The sequence below is a fragment of the Desmodus rotundus genome, chromosome 2 (genome assembly GCF_022682495.2).
Source record: "Desmodus rotundus isolate HL8 chromosome 2, HLdesRot8A.1, whole genome shotgun sequence".
Classification (NCBI taxonomy): domain Eukaryota; kingdom Metazoa; phylum Chordata; class Mammalia; order Chiroptera; family Phyllostomidae; genus Desmodus; species Desmodus rotundus.
The window spans coordinates 174,614,379-174,635,813 of NC_071388.1; positions in this window are offsets into that span (position 1 = coordinate 174,614,379).

Here is a 21,435-nt window from a genome sequence, read left to right on the forward strand (position 1 = left end):
TCCTGGAAGACGGGGCAGAGGGACGCTGATGAGAGTTCCTGGTGCGTGCGGCACTTTATTTCCATATCGTTTCAGCAACAGACTGGTGTCTCTCTGTCTGAGTCTATCTCACAAGGAATTTGAACTTATAGGTAAGGAAGAATGAGATGTGATTTATCACGCTTATTAAAATAAACATGGAAGTCAGACATTTTCTGTTGGAAACTGAGTCTGATTTGGTTGATTGGCTTGACAGAGAAGACAGGCTTTGCCAATTAGTTCGATGGCAGACATGTTTGATAAATTTATTAAATTAAATTTTCAGCTCCAAAGTTTTGACAAATATATGTTTAAAGCATGTATCAATGTAAAATATATTGGTGAATACATCCTCTTCAATGATTTAAATTTACAGTAAATGCTTTAGAAGTCAATTAAAAAATGTAAGAGGGGCTACATAGTTTCTCCAAAGCTCATGAATTTAAAATATTAGCTGATGGGAATAAGAGAATGTGTGGCAGCCCAGAGAATGAAAATAGCCCCCCAAACCTCTCACTAGGAAAATGATTTAGCACTAATGAAATATTTTAAACATTAAGCAAACAGGTTTCCCGCAGAATGATTTATAGAACATGTCTGCCATCGAACTAATTGGCAAAGCCTGTCTTCTCTGTCAAGCCAATCAACCAAATCAGACTCAGTTTCCAACAGAAAATGTCTGACTTCCATGTTTATTTTAATAAGCGTGATAAATCACATCTCATTCTTCCTTACCTATAAGTTCAAATTCCTTGTGAGATAGACTCAGACAGAGAGACACCAGTCTGTTGCTGAAACGATATGGAAATAAAGTGCCGCACGCACCAGGAACTCTCATCAGCGTCCCTCTGCCCCGTCTTCCAGGAGCCTCCCCCCCCCCCCCCCCCGGGAGCCAAGGCGGGCAGTCTCAACATCACTGCTATTCACGGTGGTGAGACTGGAGATGGGTGGGAGGCACAATTTTCTCGTATAGAATAGAGTGATTGTGCAAGGCAGTTGGGGAAGATAACTGGCCCACCACAGCCATTCTCTCTGGGAGATTAGTTTCAGGAAAGACTGCATGTAGAAGCTGAGGGTCTGGAAATTGATTCCCTTCAAAGTGCCCATGACTTTGTGCCCTGCAAAGTCTTGTGTGCTTCCAGGTTTCTATGGACCCCTGCTTATAAACTGCTGTTTTAAACCCGACCCAAACTAGAAATGGATTTATTATCAAGTCAGCATACTAGTCCGGATACTAGAGTTTACAGTACAGAACATGCATGAGAACATGCAGGATCTTGTCTTTCAATGACTTTGAAGTTTTTTCTCACATCAGATGTACCTTTTTTGGATAGGTTGTGCAGACAGAATTTTCGCAATTGTAAAGTCTCAGGCTTTAATGTAAGAAATTGCCTCTGAATTATCCAAAGATATCAGTGATTAAAAAAATTTGTTCTCCAGAACTTGGACATTTTAAAATATACTCACTGGTCATTTGTACTAAAGGAAATAGTTTAAATAGAAATCTTAGTCAACACTCTATTTCTCATAGGGATTTACTTTGCTATGTAGAAATCACCTAACCTGTGATAATTTTCTGAAATTGCAGGCCTAAATTGACGAGGACTAAATTGTAGAATGCCATGAACTATAGTTCACATCTCAGAATGTGCTTGGGAGAGTGAGCTAATTGTTGAGACAGATGCAAGGAGGAAACGGATTGGCCCAGCGTGTTTCGTGTGCAGAGTCAGTACACCCTTCAAACCGGAACAGATTGGTTGTACGTAGATACGTGTCAGAGCTGAAGAATGCCACTTGCTGTTGCTACCAGTCTGCAGTCTTCTTCCCAGGAAAAACATCTGATGATGTTTTTACCTCATTGCTAAATAAGGACTAGGTATTTTATCTGAGAGCAAGTGTTACCTCATCTTCCTCATGATTGTAAAAATACTAGTGACAAAAAATTCTCTAAATAGACAAAAATTTAAATGGTTTGTATGAATTGCACTACACAACTATTACATGACCACTGAATAAGAATTTTAGATTCAGGTAAGAAAAAAAAAGAGGTAATTCATGATGAAGGAATATTCCCTGAAGCTTTGTTATCCTCGCGATGGTCAGAAGGTCAGAGGCCTGGGATCTTAGTAACAAGAGTCTGGAAGGGTACGACTGAACACATTAGATAAGGCTTTATAGGTGGTTAGATTTTATGGGGTTATAAAGGCTCTATTCTTTCTCCCTCCAAAGATTTTTAACTGGTTGCCAAGTTAGGAAAAACAGCTATAATGCAAAGCATTTAACCCTGAGGAAAACGTGCTAAAATAATGCTTTCAGGGTTTTGAGAACCAATGATATCCTTTCTTTCCTTGCTGAATCTTATGGGAGCTTTGCTTTTCTTGAAGATGTGTCGATGGTTTTCTTCCTTTCCGATCTCCAGGAGGAAGCTGTTTTTAGCTGAGGGCTGCTGCTTTGCCTATCACTGCAGTGTGTAGGACGCCTGGTAGAGAAGGCAGCTGGAGAGGAGGAAGTCGGAAAGTGACTGAGTGTAAAGGAGAGAGCTCTGGAATAAAAAGAGAATGTTCTAGGACTTCTGCACTCAGCAAGTGCAGCTTTTTTTTTTTAGGCACAGCAGCCTAGGACACCCCCGGGCAATTTCATTTGTTTGGTGTTCTGGGGAGATCTGATTTATTTGTACTATTTCAATGATACTGTGAAGCTAAAAATATGTTTTCTGTGCATAGTAATTAACGACAGTCTGCAGAATGGAATATTCCGAGACTTAGAGAATGCTAGGCACTTTATTCCTGCAGCCAGCAGATGGTGTTAGTGTACTATAAAAAAGCAAATAAACTGGGCCTGGTGAAGCTGGAAGGTTCAGTTTCGTTTTGCTTTGTTATTTAAGCTTGACAATACCCATATATATATTCTGTGGGTATAGCATGTTTGAGCCCAGTCTGATCCTAAACTTGTTTTATGATGATATCATTATTTTTTACTGTTACAAATTAACTGTCGGTTTCAATCTGCCCCATGTTTCAGCTGCCTTCGGGGATCACCTTGTCAGTTATGCAGCTTTCCAATTTTATGGCTGAGATCGAGAATGATTCCTTAAAGGCATATGGGAAACACACTTTGTCTTTAGAATGAAATGTGGGAAAGTGGCTATGAGCTTTGCTACATGACCAATATTGTAGGTGTGCAGGAAAAATAGATAAGGGCAAACCGCTAAGGCCCTTGTTCAGCTGGAAATTTGAATGTCTCGACATTTACTCAGGTGCAGTCATTCAGGGAAGCACTGATAGTGACCTCCTTGAAATGGAGTTAGGTGAGTTCCAACGTTATCCTACAGAGTTATGTCCAAAATGTGAAAATGTAAAGAGGAACTTGTGGGCAACTGCAATGCTTCCAGATCCATAGGAAATTCTTTCGCTGAGACTTAACGTGTCATATGAAGTCATTCGTAACTCCTCACTTCTAATGCTATTGAGTTCCCACTAGGTGTCTGCTCTTGTTCCAAGTGCTGGAACGTCTGTGCAAACTTATTGAGCAGAAACTTGATTGCTCCTAATCTTTTCTTGACGTTTAAGGGCAAAAAGACATTAAGATCCTCTTTATGGAGTCGGCAGAGCACCACTGGTTGATGGCAAGCTTGAAGGAGAAAGGGGTGATATTCCAGCTTGTCCCAGTCAAAGATTTCCATCAGCAACACACTGTCATAAGTCTGTCTCTGAATTCCGCTGCCAGCTCACACTCTCTCTAGGGAAGTACCGAGAGATGGGGAGAAGTCCCCAAAGCCAGTATTATAGGCTAGCCTGTGTTTTCAAATGTTGAATAGACAGAGTGAGCATGGGTTCAAGCCTCCTGCCAAACTATCTGAGTCTACAGAATGTTTATCCCTCTAACTTTCTAAGTAATGTGATACCTTCTCCTGGAATTTGCCGGTTTTTATCAGAATTAAGTAACAATGGTTATCCTACAGCATGCTCAACATGGGCCAGGCCCTTTCCAGCTATTATTTTGATCTTTATAACCCTTGTTCAGGAAAGACATTTTTATACTTGTTTTATATAAGTGACACAAGAGGGTAATTAAGTTGCTTGGTTAATAGCCAACCCTGGAATTTAATAAAGGTCTGTCCATGCTCTTCCCACTATGCCGCAACTCTCTCTCCTCTAAGCATTGTTTGCTGTAACACTGCTCTCTGTTGGTTAGAGCAGGTATGGAAGAGAGATACAGACAGTGACCCCAAGATTTGCGCTGAGACCATGACAGTTGTAGAGGTGTCAGAAGGCACAAGGTAGCATATTCAGGGCCCTGAGGAGTCCTATCATATGGTCCGCAGAGCTTTGCAATGTTGGGAAAATCAGCAGACATGGCCTGGAGGTTCAGCCAGCAGAAATGGGGTGGCTTGTTCTGAGCAAAGGCTTCAGAGCAGCAGACAGACTGTGGAGTTAAAGGCAGGCAAACAAAGCATCGTCAGAAAGACCACAGCAGGAAAATCTTTGCTTGAATACAGGATATGGAGGAAGGATAGCACTGCATCCGTCTTTCAACTCTACTCTCCAGCAAAGATAACAACACGACCAGCAGAAGCATTTTGAAACTCAGAAGCCACCGCTATTTATTTATAGAGAGAAAGTGCACAAGGTGGGATAAATGCACAGAAACCCTTTGAACACTAAGCGTAGTGCAAATGGGTCCGCTATTGATTCATAGCGGAAATGTTCATGTCTGCCTCACAACGAATATTACTCCTGAGACCACCTTTAACAAAATATTTAGTCTGACCTCTCCAGACTGCATTTACAAGCCCATTTGTCTCTTTGTGTTTTAGGGCTTTTTGCCGAGTTGTAAGTAGGCCCTGTGCAGCAGTCCCAGAAGACTTTCACAAGAGAGTTTCAGACAGTAGAAAATAATCCTACGTGATTGTGCAGTGAATTCCATTGAAAGGTGCCTTAGAAACACTATAGGAGAAGAACGAGAAATTAAAGGACGTTAACGTAAAGGGACATAAAAGGCACATTAGGGTTTAAAATCAGCTGGTGTGGCAGACCTTGGAATGTAGGAAGCAAACTTGTCAGACATCGCCCAACTTGACTCCGTTTCCATCCGCACATGACTGAATCTGTTGCGACTGTGGACATAGCCAAGTGTGGAGAAATGCTTAGGGAAGTTTAAGAAATCCATTAGAATCATTAGATCTCTTCTGAGCTAGCCAGAGTAATCAAATTTATGTCTAAGTGGAAACCAGTTTAGCTGCCGATCTTACTTACCTTTCATAAGAGTTGAAAAAAAAATCTTATGCAAGATTCACTCACAAATACCTTTTAATGTTCTTTAAAAACATTCTACTCATCTCCAGTCAAAAATGGCCTCATAGTTGTGTTATTAAAGGCTGTTTCTCAAAATGTATTGTGACTTCATTTTAATAGTCTGTGGTCTCAGATTATGCACAGGATGGTTTGGAATTGAGTCATCTGTGACTATAACATAAGTGATGTAAAAAAATAAAATAAAATAAATCAGGCTGCATATTTATTTGATTGCTCTGAGTTCTCAGTGCATTATCTGGATTGCCTGTCCACTTGTGTCTGGGTTAGTGTCAGAAGTTTTCAATTGCAAGTCCCTCCTGGGCAGGACTGATGTCGTCTCCATCACTTTGAGAGCCCCAGGCTCCTCATCCAATAAGCATTTCTTGAGTGCCCATTATGGGCAGGAGTTCTTGGCTGGCACACAGTGCTCTTCCATCTGCATAAATAAATATGTGCAGGGAATCAAAGCTTCTCTCATTTTTATTCTTTCTGCAAGATTGTCTTTCTTATCTCCCAGTCCTGTAGAGAGAAGAAAGAAGAATATCAGGCATGTTGTTGTTTTTTGAATCTTGAGTTTTAAATTCAAAGCTAAGGCTAATGATGTTGGTACAATTGGCTCTGTCTTCGGGGGCTTGCCATTGTGTGCTGTATGGCAGATGTTTGGTTGTGTCTAACTTCCTTCCTTCCTTCCTTCCTTCCTCCTTTCCTTCCTTTTTTTATTGTTCAAGTACAGTTGTCTTCATTTCCCCCTTCCTTTCTTCCTTCCTTTCCTTTCCTTTCATGATTTTGCTTTAATCTCCTCATAGTCAGAAAACAGCCACCCACTAACATCTGGGAAGCACTTTTGGTCATTGAGCTACCTTGAGCCTGTAAGCCACACGATATTCGCAGAAGATCTAGGAGATCAGGAACTCACATATAGCAATCAGTATCTTTAGGTAGATCCCAAAGGTGTATCAATCTTGAGAGCCTCATGTGTTCAAACCTCTGGCTGTGGAAATGTTGTTGGCATGGCTGTATGAACATCTGGAGTTTTTGCCTTTTGATACAAACCACTTACATTAGTAGAAACTATTATAGTTTTCGATCCTTTGGTCACCTATTCTGGACAATGTTGACAAAGGTAGGAAATGAAATACAGCCATCCAGCTATATCTGCAGGGTATTGGTTTCAGGACACGCCCCCCTGCCCCACCACCCCTTACTCAAATCTGCTGATGCTCAAGTCCCTTACATAAAACAGTGTAGTATTTGTATATAACCTACGCATATCCTCTTGCGTTCTTTAAATCATTCCCAGATGCCTTATAATACCTAACACAATTAGCCTTGGGAGTGACTGATAATTCTATTCTCAGACTCATGATCTTGCCACAAGCTTTTGGCCCGAAATGCCCACTGTTATCTTATTGCTGTGCTGCTCCTGCCATGTCAGGAAGGACCAAGTTCAAGTCACACTGGGTCCTGGGGAACGTCCTTTTCAGGGAGTTGTTCAGGTTTACTACTTATGCACATGGACTTCGCAGATAGGTCACCTGAACTCAGATCCTAGCTTTGCCCATTTTTCACTGTGTAAACTTGAGAAAGTAATTTACCTTTTAAACCTCCATTTTTAAATTTCTGGTAAATGGATAACAGTAACAGACAACATTTATTTAAACTGTTTCCATGTGACAGATCCTGTGTTCAATGTTTAACATGTACTAACTCATTTAACTATACAATAACCTGTGAGGTGGAGATTATTTCTCACACTCATTTTACAAATGAAAAAGTAGGGGAAAACCCCCCAGAAGTACATTTTCTGGGGGTACGCAACTAGTAAATGTTCCTGCTGGACTTCAATCCCACTGACTAGTTTGCGTTCTAGAAGTGGCAACACTTCATATAAGTCTTGAACTCTTAACTGGGCCTGGCATCTTTGAGCCCAAATAAATGTCAGTTAACTCTATTAGCAAGGAGGCTACACTCTGTCTCTAGTGGTTTTGTCCACCTAGTTTTCAATTTGCTCAATTGAATTTCTGAAGGGGTAAAATTCTGTTAGGAGACTGAGCTCAGCCTCAATACAGAGGTAAATTTGTATTAATGGCAATTTAGAAAACCAGTCTAATCTTAGATTCCTGTAAACTCTAGAAAATTTTAGTAAGGTTTTACCCCTTCCCTTCTTCTGCACATTCCTCTCCTTCTCACTTTATGAATACATTTTATAAGTGTATTCACTGATTATCCCCAACTAAACACAAATATTAAACAAAGCCTTACTCTTGTGCACCAATAATAAAACCAAAAGTTGCCATTTACTCCATAAATCAGGATTCTAATCTCCATAGATGATCTATGCACTTGATCTGAGTAGGAACAACACTGTACGGACCCCCCAGTACTCCCTCTGGAGAAGGTCAGGTCACCATTGTGGCCGCAGGATTGGCCACTGAGCCCCAGTAGAAATAGCAGTGAGTTGGTCAGACTGACAGCTTCGACTGCCCCCAGGGTAAAACATGTTCGGAGGGAAGGGTCAATGAAAGCTAATTATAACTTGAGGGTATTGCCTTGATTGTATGAGGCCAGGGTTAGAATCCCTTGCAAGTTCTGCTCTATTTTTGGGAAATAATTTTTGGGGGAATGTGGATAGAGCCAGAGAATAAGGGAGAATGCCAGAAGGAGCCTTGTAATAGCTCACAGCTGTCCTTTAACCGGAAGTCAGCCTGCCATTTTCCTCTCATCTGCTGGGTCTTGGTTTGTGAGGTTTTTTTTTTTTTTTCACTGCCTCTTCCCTGTCACAGAAAATGTGACTTTCCTTATCTGTAAGGTGTCTTAATTCAGTGGAAAATAGAATTGAGTCCACTGCCCACTCCCTGTTCCAGGAATGTTTTTCTCAAAATAGGAAATATATAATATGTAGGCTGGATGACTAGAATTAGATTGGATCAGTATGAAACAGGGAGATTTGTTTGCTTCAGAAAAAAAATCTCCCACTGCCTTGTCTGGCTGCCGAATCCAGGACAAATATCTGACTCAGACGTATAAAAATCAAGCCATTCTGGGTGGATTATTATAATGATGATCCTCCCCATGGATTCCTATGTGCCCTTTTGACAAAGCCTTTTTTGGCCAAACTGGTGTTTCTAGTTGAGATTTTGAAACCATCATATTTAATGCCTCCTCTTCTTGATTAAGTCAAAAGAGAAAGAAATGGACTTTCCTATAGAGATAGGCAAATCTTTTCTTTCTTTCTCTCTTTTAATAATGAGCTCAACTATGAAGTCTGTCTGTTCTTTAGACATCCACATGAAATTAATCACCTCAAAATGAAGAGGGGGAAAGTTGGAAGTATAATATTTTATGTACGAGTTTTTTTTTTTCCTTCAAAACACCCATCTGGGTGAAAACTACCAAATTTATGGCTATCCAGGATCAGATTCTTATTTCTATCTACCTGTTGGATAATAAAAGCTCAGACTTGTTCTACTATTTCAGTATACCACAGAGCAACAATAAAAATGCACGCCACTCTACCTCCAGCAAAATGTCTGGGAGGAAAGAAGGAAAAATGCTTCCTAGCATGTTTGGAATTTCTAGTGCCTTTAATTGAGAAATAGGGAGGGTCACAAACCAGAGCTGAGTGTAGATTCCTTACTGGGTGAAGGATTTCCACGTAATAGGACTCACAGAATGCCAATAAAACTTGCACCTTAGAGAAGATCTTTTTTTTTACTCCCCCAAATCTCTCAATTGAAAACTTCATTCTTCCATTAAAAAAAGAATTGTGCTTTGTGATTTAAAAAGTCTATTTTATTTCTTCTTCAAGTTGAATGTTAAAGTTCTGCCTTGTGCCCTTAACTTAATGGATATTCTCAAAACTGGCAGCTTTTCTTTCATGCAGGAAGACGGAATAATTCTGAATTAAGAGCACCAAAATAGGTTAAGGATACATTATGTCAGAGGCTGTAGATTGTTAACAAGCAAAGGAAGCACAAGTCATAGGGTGTAATACAATTAAAGGCAACTGGGTAAGAATGCCAGCCATTCCATCTCCCTGACATCCCCCATTGATGCCCAAAGTGGCCCTTTTCAGTCCGTCTAAAATATGGCAGAGTCCTAGGTGTGTCTTTAATTTCTGAGTGAATCCCAACTAGCGAGTACAGTAGATGCTGTGGGTGTCCTCCCTGGATCCCTTTATCAGGCCCATCCACCCTTCTTTGGCTGTTGTGAGTATTGGTTGCTAATGACCCACAACTGGCCCCCCACTCCTCTTCCACAGAATTGCTGATGCCAGCTGCATCTCCCTAGAAGTTATGGTCCACCAAGTAGAACCAGGCAGTGAGTGATGGATATGGAGCTACAAATGGTGGGCTACCTCACGTCAGAGGAGAGGGTCATCATTATTTTTGTGATGTGATCCCATGGAGCCGGTCAAGCCTAGCCTGTATATAGGACCACATCTTTGCTCAGCCCTTTCCTGCTTGTCACACCTCCCCTGAAGGGCTTTCCTTGAAAAGCACCCCTTCAATAACTTCACACACCAGAACTACCCTCTTAGGCTTTGATTCTAGGGTGTCTAGACCTGTGACGGTGAGTTTGCCCATGTGTTTTAACGTACTTTGTGTTGATGTATTATACAATACAGTACAATTGTTAACCAGAATTCCACTGGAAAACAATAAACTGTTCTCTCTGAGTTGTTGAAGTCTGTTCTATTAACCCTTAATAAGCCTTTGTAACAGAAGGAAAGTTCCTTCAGTTCATCAGTGTTCTCTGTGCGACCTTTATCCTTCAGCTTACACAGGAGCATGGTTGGCAAAAGGAAATTTGAACTCAATGGCTGATTTCTACTCCCTTCCAGTTTTAGGTACTTTTCTAGTATTAATTCTATTTATAGCACTCCTTCTAAAAGCTCGGTTTTTCAAGGTAGAATGATGTCCTGCCACAATAGGAACAATTATTATGGCCTTAGATTGTGGTAGTCATCTGGGAGACACAGCAAAAGATTTTGCCTTGAAATGAAACGGTACATCCAAGTCTGCAATGGGCTGTATTTTCAGAGTCCTCTGTAATTAGCAATGTGACTGTGCAAATGTCTGAAAATCTGTACTGGTTTTAAAGGAATTGGCCTGGAGCCCATTCCCATCCAGACCAAAAAAAAAAAAAAAGAGCAAAATTTGAAGGTCTCTTTGTATTGCTACCGGCTCCTGGTGTAAAGGTGGGCTGATTCAGCAACTGGATGAATGGTGATTCTAGCTGACAGCCGCAGTCCTCGAGGAAATGTCAGGTTGACCCTGCTGCTTAGTAAAACAGAGCATAAATAGAGGTGATGAGAAAGGACATAGGGAACAAACATTTTAAAGGCATTGTTTCTGTTGGGTAGGAATATACATGATTCCACAGTGGAAGTGTGAATCCTTCATGGCCATCAAATCTGTGCTTTGAACCAAGTGTATTGTCCAAATATGCTGACTGATGCAGCGAGTTGGATATTACTGATTCTCAGTATAATGTTTTGGGCTAAAAAATTAGTTCTTTGTTTCCACCATGCTATTGCTTATTTATAATCAGTATCTTTTAATTAAATCTAAAACATTCTTTTTTAAAGCAAGCAGGTGCTTGTTATTTTCTATTTAGCCATCTGATGTTTATTTTGGTTTAATTTCCTAATGTTCACAAGTAATTTTTGCTGTATTTGGAGGACCTAAAGTTGTTAGCATTTAATCTTTGAATGGGATGCATCCATTTGAAGATCAGTACTAAAACGTCAGGTAATGATTTTTAATATTATATAATTTATAGCTGATGTGTGAAAAAATCACAGAATTTTATGTTCTGAGACTTTCCCCAGGGATTCTGTTTCAAAAAACCCACTGCTTTTTAAGGAAATATAAACCATTTTCTTGTTGAATTTCCAAAAAAAAAAGCTGGGAACTTGTCATTCATTACCAAGAAAGTGGAGATGATTATTCAAAATCTTTCCCTGCTTGCTGTATGATTAGCATGACACTTGAAAGGGCTAGATATCATAAGAAGCATCTCTGAAAGTAGGCACTTTATATCCTGTGTGATCAAAGGGAAGCAAACCTTGGTGAGGCGAGAGAAAAAGAATTAGCCCTGGCTGGTGTAGCTCAGTGGATTGCGCGCTGGCCTGCGAACCAAAGAATAGCCAGTTCGAGTCCCAGTGAGGGCACATGCCTGGGTTGCAGGCCAGGTTCCCAATGGGGAGTGTGTGTGAGGAAACCACACATTGATGTTTCTCTCCCTCTCTTTCTCCCTCCTTTCCTCTCTCTCTAAAAATAAATAAATAAATAAATCAAATCTTTAAAAAAGAGAGAAAAAGAATTACTTCAGAAAATCTGAATTATTCCCTACTATTTTCCCTATGGCCTTCATGGATTTTATAGCCATCTTTGTCTAAATGAAAAAATCTGTTAAATTTTTGAAATCAGGAATGGTGGTACTGAAAAAATGTTTGTCTAAAATTGTATCATTAGGAAAACTGGAATAGAAAAATGGACTTCAAATTTTATACTTTAATGTACTGTTAGAATGTTTTATTTTCTAACTTTTATATTTGCAATATTTATTAAAAAGAAAATCAATGGAATTAGAAATTTAAAAAATCTCAGAATAAAATACTGACTAGCTCATATATCTCTAGTATCATTTTTCTAGGTCGGAAGTTGGTAGGGTAAGAAATTAGTGGTAAGAGTACTTATAGAGTGACTTTATAATTTCTGACTTGGTTTAATCTATTGATTTAAAATTTAATGATTTTCTCTTTTTATTTCTTTCTCACCCATTTCTAGATATGAACTATAATTATTTGAACTGAAGCTAGAACTTTGCTATCTCTTATAGGAGTTTAACCGGCAATTGTTTGACAGATAAATAATTTTTAGGTCATTAAGAAATTGATCACCTCTGAATAAGTAAGTATTTTTGTAGATACACATATGGGTGATGTATGGAAAGACAGACATGGATATAATGGAAGCATTAAAATAGTTAAACGCCAATTATATGTGTCCATAAGAAAGGCAAAGGTAATCGAAGAGACAGATACTTCAGAAATGACCTGATATAGTAACATGCATTTTATAATTGTCAGAGCATGTTTTTTCCATAATTAAAATGTTTAAAACTAACATCAAAGTTAATTTGTATTCTCTGAGTTTCCACCAACTAATGATATAGTGGGGCCATATAAAAATGCTCAGTGTTGGAGGTCAGACAATCTAGAAATAAAACTTTAATTTTATGCAGTTAATTTACTAAGTGAACAAGCCACATCTCAGTAATTGAGAATTATCTCCAAGCAGGAAAAAAAAATACAAAAATAGTATAGCTACAAAACAAAACAGTACAAAAATCCCTGTCTTTGTAACATATAATGGTAATTATTTCATTGGGTGCATATAGTATTTACTAAATTAAGTCAGGTAGATTCCGAAATCATGTAATATGAAATCTACTGTGGTTGTACTGAGAGAGAATGAATTGCATATTAGCAAGTTACATACCTGCTACCTTTCCTCAGTTTTCCTGGGGGCCATCCCTAACATGTACAGGGTTCCAGGCAAATTTTTTTTTGGTAAGATTTATGTCTGTACAAAAAGTCTAATTTTAAAAAGTGTTATAGAATTCATGGGCCTATGTAAGATATGGTAATTTTCAATCAAGCTTTTCAATAATGGATAAAGCAGAACTATGTTGCATTTGCTTATTGTAGAATCATTGCACATAAATATTCTTCTTAGTAGCTAGTAGCTAGTAGCTAGGCACTGTATGTTCTTGTTCTTTATTGTCAAATGCATGGTTCCTGGCTAATTTCATATCTTTCAGCATGTGAGAAAAAGGTAGTGATGCTGTTATTCACAATGCCATGGCCCTTTGGATGCTGTTTACATTGAAACAATATAGATCTTGCCCCTGTAGTTTCTAACACCATTTACTTAATGCTGGTTACATCATTACTCATGAGTCTGTATCATTCCTCATGTCATGGACACTGGTTTTCCATGACTGTCTCAAAAGTTGTTACTGTGCTTACTTGATGATGACCACAAATGCAAGTCTCATCTAGTACATGCAGGAAAATGTAAATAACACATTGTTTTCTGGTCGCGTCAAATTTAGTGTTCAGAATTTTAGGGTATCAACATAGAATGATACATCTTCCAATTATGTCTTCTCTTGAGCTCTTTAGGCAGATGGCCTTCTTAAAATATTACCTGTTTTCATGTTGGCTTTATCCCGCCTTCTACCAGTTTCACCAGGAAGATAGGTGAGAACCATAGGAGACAAGAAGAGCAGCTACATTTGTTCAAGGAATTTCCATCCCTTGTCCAGCCTGACTTCAGATCAGCCTGGCAGAGAACAGCATCAACACATGATGTGAGACAAGAGAGGACATGGTTGGAAGAATCACTGGACATAGGGAAAACAAAGGTCTCGAAAGCTCTTGGAGAAGGGTGGGGTAACCCTGGGAAAATAGCCTAACATGTGATGTGGAACCTGAGGAAGAGGTTGTGGAGTGACAGCCCCGGGTAAACCTGCATTTACCTTGCTGCCTCGGTGCTATTGACTGGAGGTGACGCCTCTCTCCTAAGAACTCTGATATCAGCCCACACATGCGACTGAAACCTAGGGATTGGCAGCATACCATTGATATCCCGGAGCCCTGAATTTGTCCTGTATCCCTCAGAAGTGTGAATTTCCACAATTCAGCATGTCAGCACCATTCCATATGCCCAATTTCATCCAGACTCTTGTGGCTTCATGAGTTTTCCACCTGAAGGTTCTTTAAGACATTTGGTTTACCCCTTGTATGGGGTACAGGGTTAGATAGTACTCTGAAAGGGAAAAAATGACAGACTTCCTCATCTTCACTGCAGGCCGATGTCAAAAATGCATCTCCAAAGGTTGCCTACTGGGACATGGAGGAGGGCACTTTAGTAGTAACTTAGCAGCAATTTAAGAACACACCCCAAACTTGGAGACTAGGGCCCGTAGGGCCTTGAGTTAATTTGAGTTCTTGTCCAATGACACTGCCAGCCCTTGCTGGTCCCAGGCACTGGAAGGAAAATTTGAAACATTTTTTGGGAGGTGCCTTAAGGCATGGGACTCCCTAAGGAGCAAAGTGAAAGGTCCCTGCTTTTCTGGGTTTCAGAGTAGTATGGGGTTTCTTCATAGCTTCTGTTGCAATTTGTCTCAGTAGCAATTGCCTCATTCAAGTTTGGGGTGTGTTTTTAAATTGCTGCTAAGTTACTACTAAAGTGCCCTCCACCATGTCCCAGTAGGCAACATGTAGAGGTTCTTTTACAAGACATCGCCCTGCAGTGAAGTTGAGGACTTCTAAGATTTTAAGAGCAAATCACACATCATTCAAGTATAAATTCATAACTTCATAAACATTCATATTATGTTTAATAGTTCATTTTCATTTCAGAATAGCGGACCAACCTCTGAAGAGAAAACTTCAGCTCATGGACTCCTTACACAGAGAAAACTTTGCTCATGGAAATTGGGGCTATTATCATGGCTTCTGTGTTTTCCTTTAAACTGATGAAAGCAGGGCAACTTGTCACTTCAGTAGACAAAACATTGAATATATGAGTTTTGTGGGAGCTTCAGAAGTTGCAAGTTATGACTAGTAATGTAAATCTATTTTTTAACGTCTAGTCCAATTCAAAGAACAATGAAAAGTACTGAAAGTCTCTTTGTCTTTTTGTACTTAGAAGAAACAGATATGAAAAATTGGTATTCCAAAGCCATAGATCAAACAATGTAGTTTAAAAACTTTAGAATGACAATAATTAGAAAGAAATGCATTTAAAAAATGCATCTTTTGTGGAAAAAGAAATAAAAATACCTTTTATTTCTTTGATGTTGCTATGGAGAAAAGATGTGGCAATGGTCAGAGGGTAAAACTTTACTCACGTTCTGAAGTATAAATAAATTCTCGACTTCATTTTAATTTTAATTGAGTTTTTTGGCTTTTCTATTTTCTTCTTCTTCCTCCTTCCCTCTCCCCCTTTTTACCTTCTTATCTTTCTTCTTCTTTTTTGGTACCCTTCCTTCACACATGAATAATTTATATTAAAATCCTTTTGTGTCTCAATAGATCACTTTCTCCAGATGTTATTTAAATTTACTTTGGAGAAAAATTAGTTGACCTCCTTCTAAAACAGGGAGTCCTGCAGAACCCATTTGCTCTTAGAAAAGTGAATGTTTCAGGTAGAGCAATGGGTCTGATGCAAACTCTCTCCACAATTTAAAGTCCTTGGGCTAATAAATAATCTGTTATGGCCTTAGGGATAATTCAGTGATGATCTCTTCACTTATTCTTATGTAACTTAAAGAAATAAAGAGCTACCCCTATGTAGCTGTGATAAAGAATAACAGACTCACATTTGCTACTAAGGAAGGAGCACCAAGAAAGAGTCAATGAGAAAAGCTGGTTGCAATAAGATCCTGGTTATTTAAATATAAAGAGGAAATATAGAGGTGCATGTGTACCTTTTAATATTTCTTTATCCTAGAAGGATGTGTAAGAAAACTCTTGACCGTGGCTACTCCTGGGGCATGGTGTTAGAAGAGGTAAGAAAGGGATAGCTTCAATTTTTATTCAATATCCTTTGCATCGTTTGAATTTCCTTACCATACGGCACTATGTGGTAGGCAAAATTCTAAGATAGACCCAGGGTTTCCCATGTTGCTGGAGTACATGCTCTGACTGACCCTCATTTCTGTGAATATGATGGATTTTACTGTTGTGATTTTATTACGTTATATAACATAACATTAAAAAAAGATTATCCAGGTGTTCCTGACCTAATCACAGAAGACTTTTAAAAGCAGAGTTTTCTTTGGTAGCTTGAAGAAGGAGGAGGGGGAGGTGGGAGGTGGGAGGTGGGAGGTGGGAGGTGGGAGGAGGAGGAAGAGGAGGAAGAGGAGGAAGAGGAGGAGGAGAAGTCACTGTCACTGCGTTGTCAGAGATTCAAGGTGCAAGCACTGCAGACACCATTGCTGGCTGGAAGATGGAGGGGACTACCTGGTAAGAAATGTGAGCAGCATCTGGGAGCTGAGAGAAGTCCCCGACTCATGGCCAGCAAGGACATGGGGACTTTTGTCCTACAATTGCAGGGAACTGAATTCTGCTAAGGAGAATGAGCCCCCAGACAAAAACTCAGCCCAGCCAATACCTTGGCTTCAGCCTTGTGATGGATGCACTGAGCAGAGAACCCAGCAACACATGCTGGATTTCTGTCCTCCAGAACCGTGAGCTAATAGGTGGGTGCTGCTTAATGCTGCTGAGTTGGTGGTAATTTGTTACACAATTATAGAACACTGCTATTAGTTTTCTGTATTGTATTTAAGAAAATAAACAATTATAGTAGAGAGTATCTAAGCACTAAGATTACAGGCCATTTTTTTCCTTACTTAAGTATTTTTTACTTAAATTAAGAACCTTAAAAAATGGTTCTTAAAAAATCCCAACTCCTACTAAGGATAAGTGCTCTTTTGAAGTTGCAATACAAAGTTGCCGTACCTAAAGAAAGTTGGGTTTGCTCACTGGTTTCCATTGTATATTTCTGCTTATTCATCCCTGTGTAATGTTGCATTTTAAAAACTATAGGTTTTCTTCTACTCGGACTCTCCCTTCCACCATTTTGTTTTGTACTTTAGAGCAGAGAAATTTCTATTCCTATGTGCTCTTGAAGTCCACACACCTACAGCTTCCACAGTTGAGCTTCCTTCCATCTCTGTCCTGGACACTTACGATATTGTCACACAGCCCAGCTATAGTACCTCCATTGACTATCTTGAGTGACTATTTCTCAAATAACAATTTTCTTAAGGCTGAAGGTTTATTTTTCTCTCAGATTACTTGTTCTCTTTTGCTTTGTCACTATGAGTTTAAAATCGTTATGTAGGGGATTCCTAGCATTTTCTCCTTCCTCAATAGATAGTTTCTAGACGGCAAACACTCTTCTCTTAGTCTTCTGTCACAGCCACAGACCCAGCACGGGGTCTGGCACAGATGAATGCCCAATCAGGGTAAGGGAGGTTGATGAAACAAAAGGAATGCCTTTACTGGGGAAACTTCTTGTAGATAAAAACTGCCTGTGGTTATTGGATAATTTACCCCTACCTGCTTTTATTTAATCTCTGAAAAGTCTAGTTACAAGGTAGTTGGGAAAGATATTTTTTGGTGTCTGACAATAAAAAAGTGGTGGTAGAAAGAAAAAAAGAGAGACAGCTAAAGATTATTATGAAATTATACCCAGTGTACAGCAGTCTCGCTTTCTCCAGTTAATTTCAAGGGCAATCCTATAAACTAAGATACTACTTTTCTCCATTCTTCCTGGAAGGAGGGCTTCATTTTATTGTGTAGGGATTTTAAATTATTGATTTAAAGTCCCTAGGAAATTTGATTTTTCAAATAAGGGCACGCTCACAATGTCTTTTCTTGCATGTCATTGAGATTCTGGGGACAATTAACAGTGGACTTCAGAGAACACAGCTAACCTCTGTGCTTCTGTAGAGCTTTAAGTGCTTGCAAACATGTTTCTCCTTAACAAAGGACATCTTGCCTCTTGTACTAAATCTGTAACAGTTTTCCCCCCAGACTCTGAGCTCTGAAGGCTCAATTTAGCATCCCCCAAAACTGAACTGTGTTTTTTCCCTTTAGTACCTCATTACAAACAATAAAGAGTTGAAGAATAGAGTGTTGGCTGGCAATTTTGCTATGATATATGGCAGAGCACAACTCAAACTTGCTTTTTTTTTGTCATCTGTAGGACCTCTAGGTTATTGACAGGAATAGATATTTTTCAGCTGGAATATAGAAACAGAGTAGTTACATCCAGTGCTCAATTTCCCCAAAATACCAATCCCTTTGACAGCCAAAGGTTCTGCAGGTAACCCACAGGTAGTTAACAATGCTAATAACAGCAAGTGGTGCTTTTCTACTCCACAACCTTAGCCACTTTTCAGTGTGATCTGTGTCCGCTCAGGGCATTAACTGTGCAGCACTAACACCATCTTTCCACAAATTCAGTGAGCAGCAAGAGAAAATTTCTTGTAAGTTCTGGCAACAGTTCTTTTGCATTTTATATTCCCCTAAGAAGGTTACCGTGCTTTTTCTCAAGGCAAATCCAATCCTGTTACTGGCTTTGAGTCTTGTGTCTGTACCTCAGGGTGAGGAAAGGGAACCAAGAGCCTTCACATCTATAGAGCAGGAGTCAGAAACCGTGGTCTGTGTCAGGGCTACATCCCAAGAGTTACAGACCAGTTACAATTGGTTTGCATGATATTTAAAGTGATTTGAGCTAGTTGCCAAAAATTAAAAGCAAGGAGGATTTCATGTAAAAAGAAATTGGCCCTTCTTAAAAGAAGTTGAAGTTTTGGCCACACTGGGCCTGATTTCTGACATGGCAACTGGAGTTGGGTAATGGCTGGCAGGTTACCCCAATCCAGGGTGGCTCCTAGAGTGTACCACCCATTTCTGGACATTAGAAAAGGTACCTCTTCTGGGTGGAGAAATTGGAAGCTTGAACCATCAGAGAGGATGCAGCCCACATGCAATAGCTCTGGCAGATTGCTGCCACCTCCTCGAGACATTTTCCTCATTGTGAACCCCCTGTAGGCATTTGAGTTATGATCACCACCAAAGTTTTGGGAGAAGTCTGCCTGCAGCATACGTCTTGATGAAAGAGGCTGGCCTCAAGGGTTTTCTTTGGTTGCTTGACCACAGAAATGGAGACTCCAGCATTTGGTTGGCTTAGCTCTTGTTTCCCTTGAGAAGATAGTTGGACAATTTCGTAGGAATCATAATCAGAGGCCGGGTCTCCCTATCCTCAAGGTTCACCCTACTTGCTGAACTTCAATACTCTCCTTGCCTCCCACCGCCATGCTGATTTGCCATTTGCTCATTTTTTTCAGCCTGTGAGAGGATATGTCTAGGTAAGATATAGTGATTTTTCCAGCATGATGCAGGGATATGACTCCTTTAACTTAAAGAGTGTGAGGCAGACTTCTTGTGCCATCTTTGAATTAGGCAATCCCAGTATCTATCTCTGTTGACAACTCGCCCTTATTAAACCACACCTCAAAGTGAAACCTGCAGTTACTGACGGTGAACGATGCCAAGGAGCTTTGGAGGCCCTCCGTGGCCTCAGAAACATGAATTAAAATAGTCTCTTTGTGGCTCCCCAAGAACCGTGAGCTGCTTTTTCTTAGCATTGTTATGGCAATCAGCAAAATAGTTCGCATAGTGTAGCTACATGTGATGCTTGCTGTATAAGGGGCAATCAAATGAAATTAATACTATACCATCTAGGAGCTTACAAACTGATTCATCATTAAGCACAATCAGGTGATATGATTAGGAGTCTGTTTTGGCAAGAGCATGGATTTCAGATGAGTTGAGCATTGACTCCGATCCTCAGTAGTTGGGCAAGTCTTTTAACTCTGTGACCTTCAAAGGAAAAATAGTTAAATTATAACATGATGAGTGAGAACTTAGAATTGTTAAGAACTTCAGAGTTTCCTCCCTCCTTCATCTTATTAGTTGGAGTAAATTAACTTAAAAGGTCTCAGTTTTGAAAATAGCACCTTCTTAATAGGATTTGTTTGCTTAAATCAGATAGTGCTTATGTCTAGCATGTGGTAGGTACACAGCACCTGACCATTGGAGAGCCCTGCCTGGTATAACATCAGCTATCAAATATGTTGGTTTCCTCTCCCCCATGCTTGTGTCTCACTGCTTTGGGCACGAAGAATTTTAGCAAATGGGACAGACAAATTGTTGCATTGCTTAATAGATATTTACTGACTTGATTTTACAGTGGAAAGTCTAAATGTATGAATATCAAGCTGTTCTGCTGAAGGTGTGGCTTCGTCATTGGGGAGTTTGACTGGAAAGTTAAAAATAATTTAAGTATTTCAAATACTTCAGGACAATGCACTGGTTAAAACAAAAATAAGAAGAATGTGTCTTTAATAAGGGAATTACTGCCAGTTGCCTTTAGGAATGAGTTCCTGGCTACAGAAGTCTTTATCTCAAGACCCAGATCAAGCAGAATACAAAGGTCACAATGCCAATTTCATCTGAAACTTGCTTTGCGGTGTCAGAGCCTTGGTGTTTAGGAAAAGGCTGGTGGTTGCTATGGAACTGTTCATAATGATTGCTGCCTATACCTCAATTCCTCATACTCTCCATCTCCAATATAAAATCACTTAGACTTGGGCTGTAGGGCAGTAAACAAACTTTCGCGCAGGAATTAACTGAGCTTGGGCATTAGTGTCTTAATGTAGGAAATGACTTTCAATATAACCTTTCCAAACACCAGCAGCAGCTTGGCTATGTCAAAGGAGCTTCTAGTTTCCTGATAGTGGACTGAAATGCATGAGATTCAGACCTTGACCTTGTGGTTGAGCAGTGCCAAAAGTGGAAACACTTTGGGCTTTCATCACACGATAAATGTGAAAAACCTTTACTTTGTGGAAAACTGGCCTCAGTGTGGGTGTTTTATTTTCACATATATACAGACACTCAGCTATATACTAGACTCCTAAGTGGAAAGAGGAAAATATTCCTGTTGAAATATTTATGTCCATGTATTTTAACAATAAAATCTTGTAGAAAAGTGACATCTTTACTATATTTCTGTGAGATTTGTGATCCATGTAATACAAGCTTCTTACTCCTGAATTATATTTCTAAGATATGGATCTCAGTGCTTATTAATGTATAACCAATCTTTGGGGGAAAACTAATCCAGTCCTTGAGCTCCAGGCACATAAAATTAGAAATGGGTTATTGGATGGGTGGGGAGAAGACATATCTAATTTGGGGGCTTTACAGCCTCACCAGAATGCAAATAATTCAACAATAACACAGAATAAATGGCTTCCGTTTGCACGGCTGCTCCTGTCTGCAATCCCGACAGCATGCGTTTTCCAGCAATCACCTGGCCTCATTCTCTGTTTATTGCTTAGGGTTTTAATACTTCAAATGTGGAACATAGAATAAATACATGTCCGTAACATATAAGAAGATGCCTGAGTGTAGTTTTTCACTACACAACATAAGGCGTTTTTGAAAAGGAAATGTAAACATTACATTAGC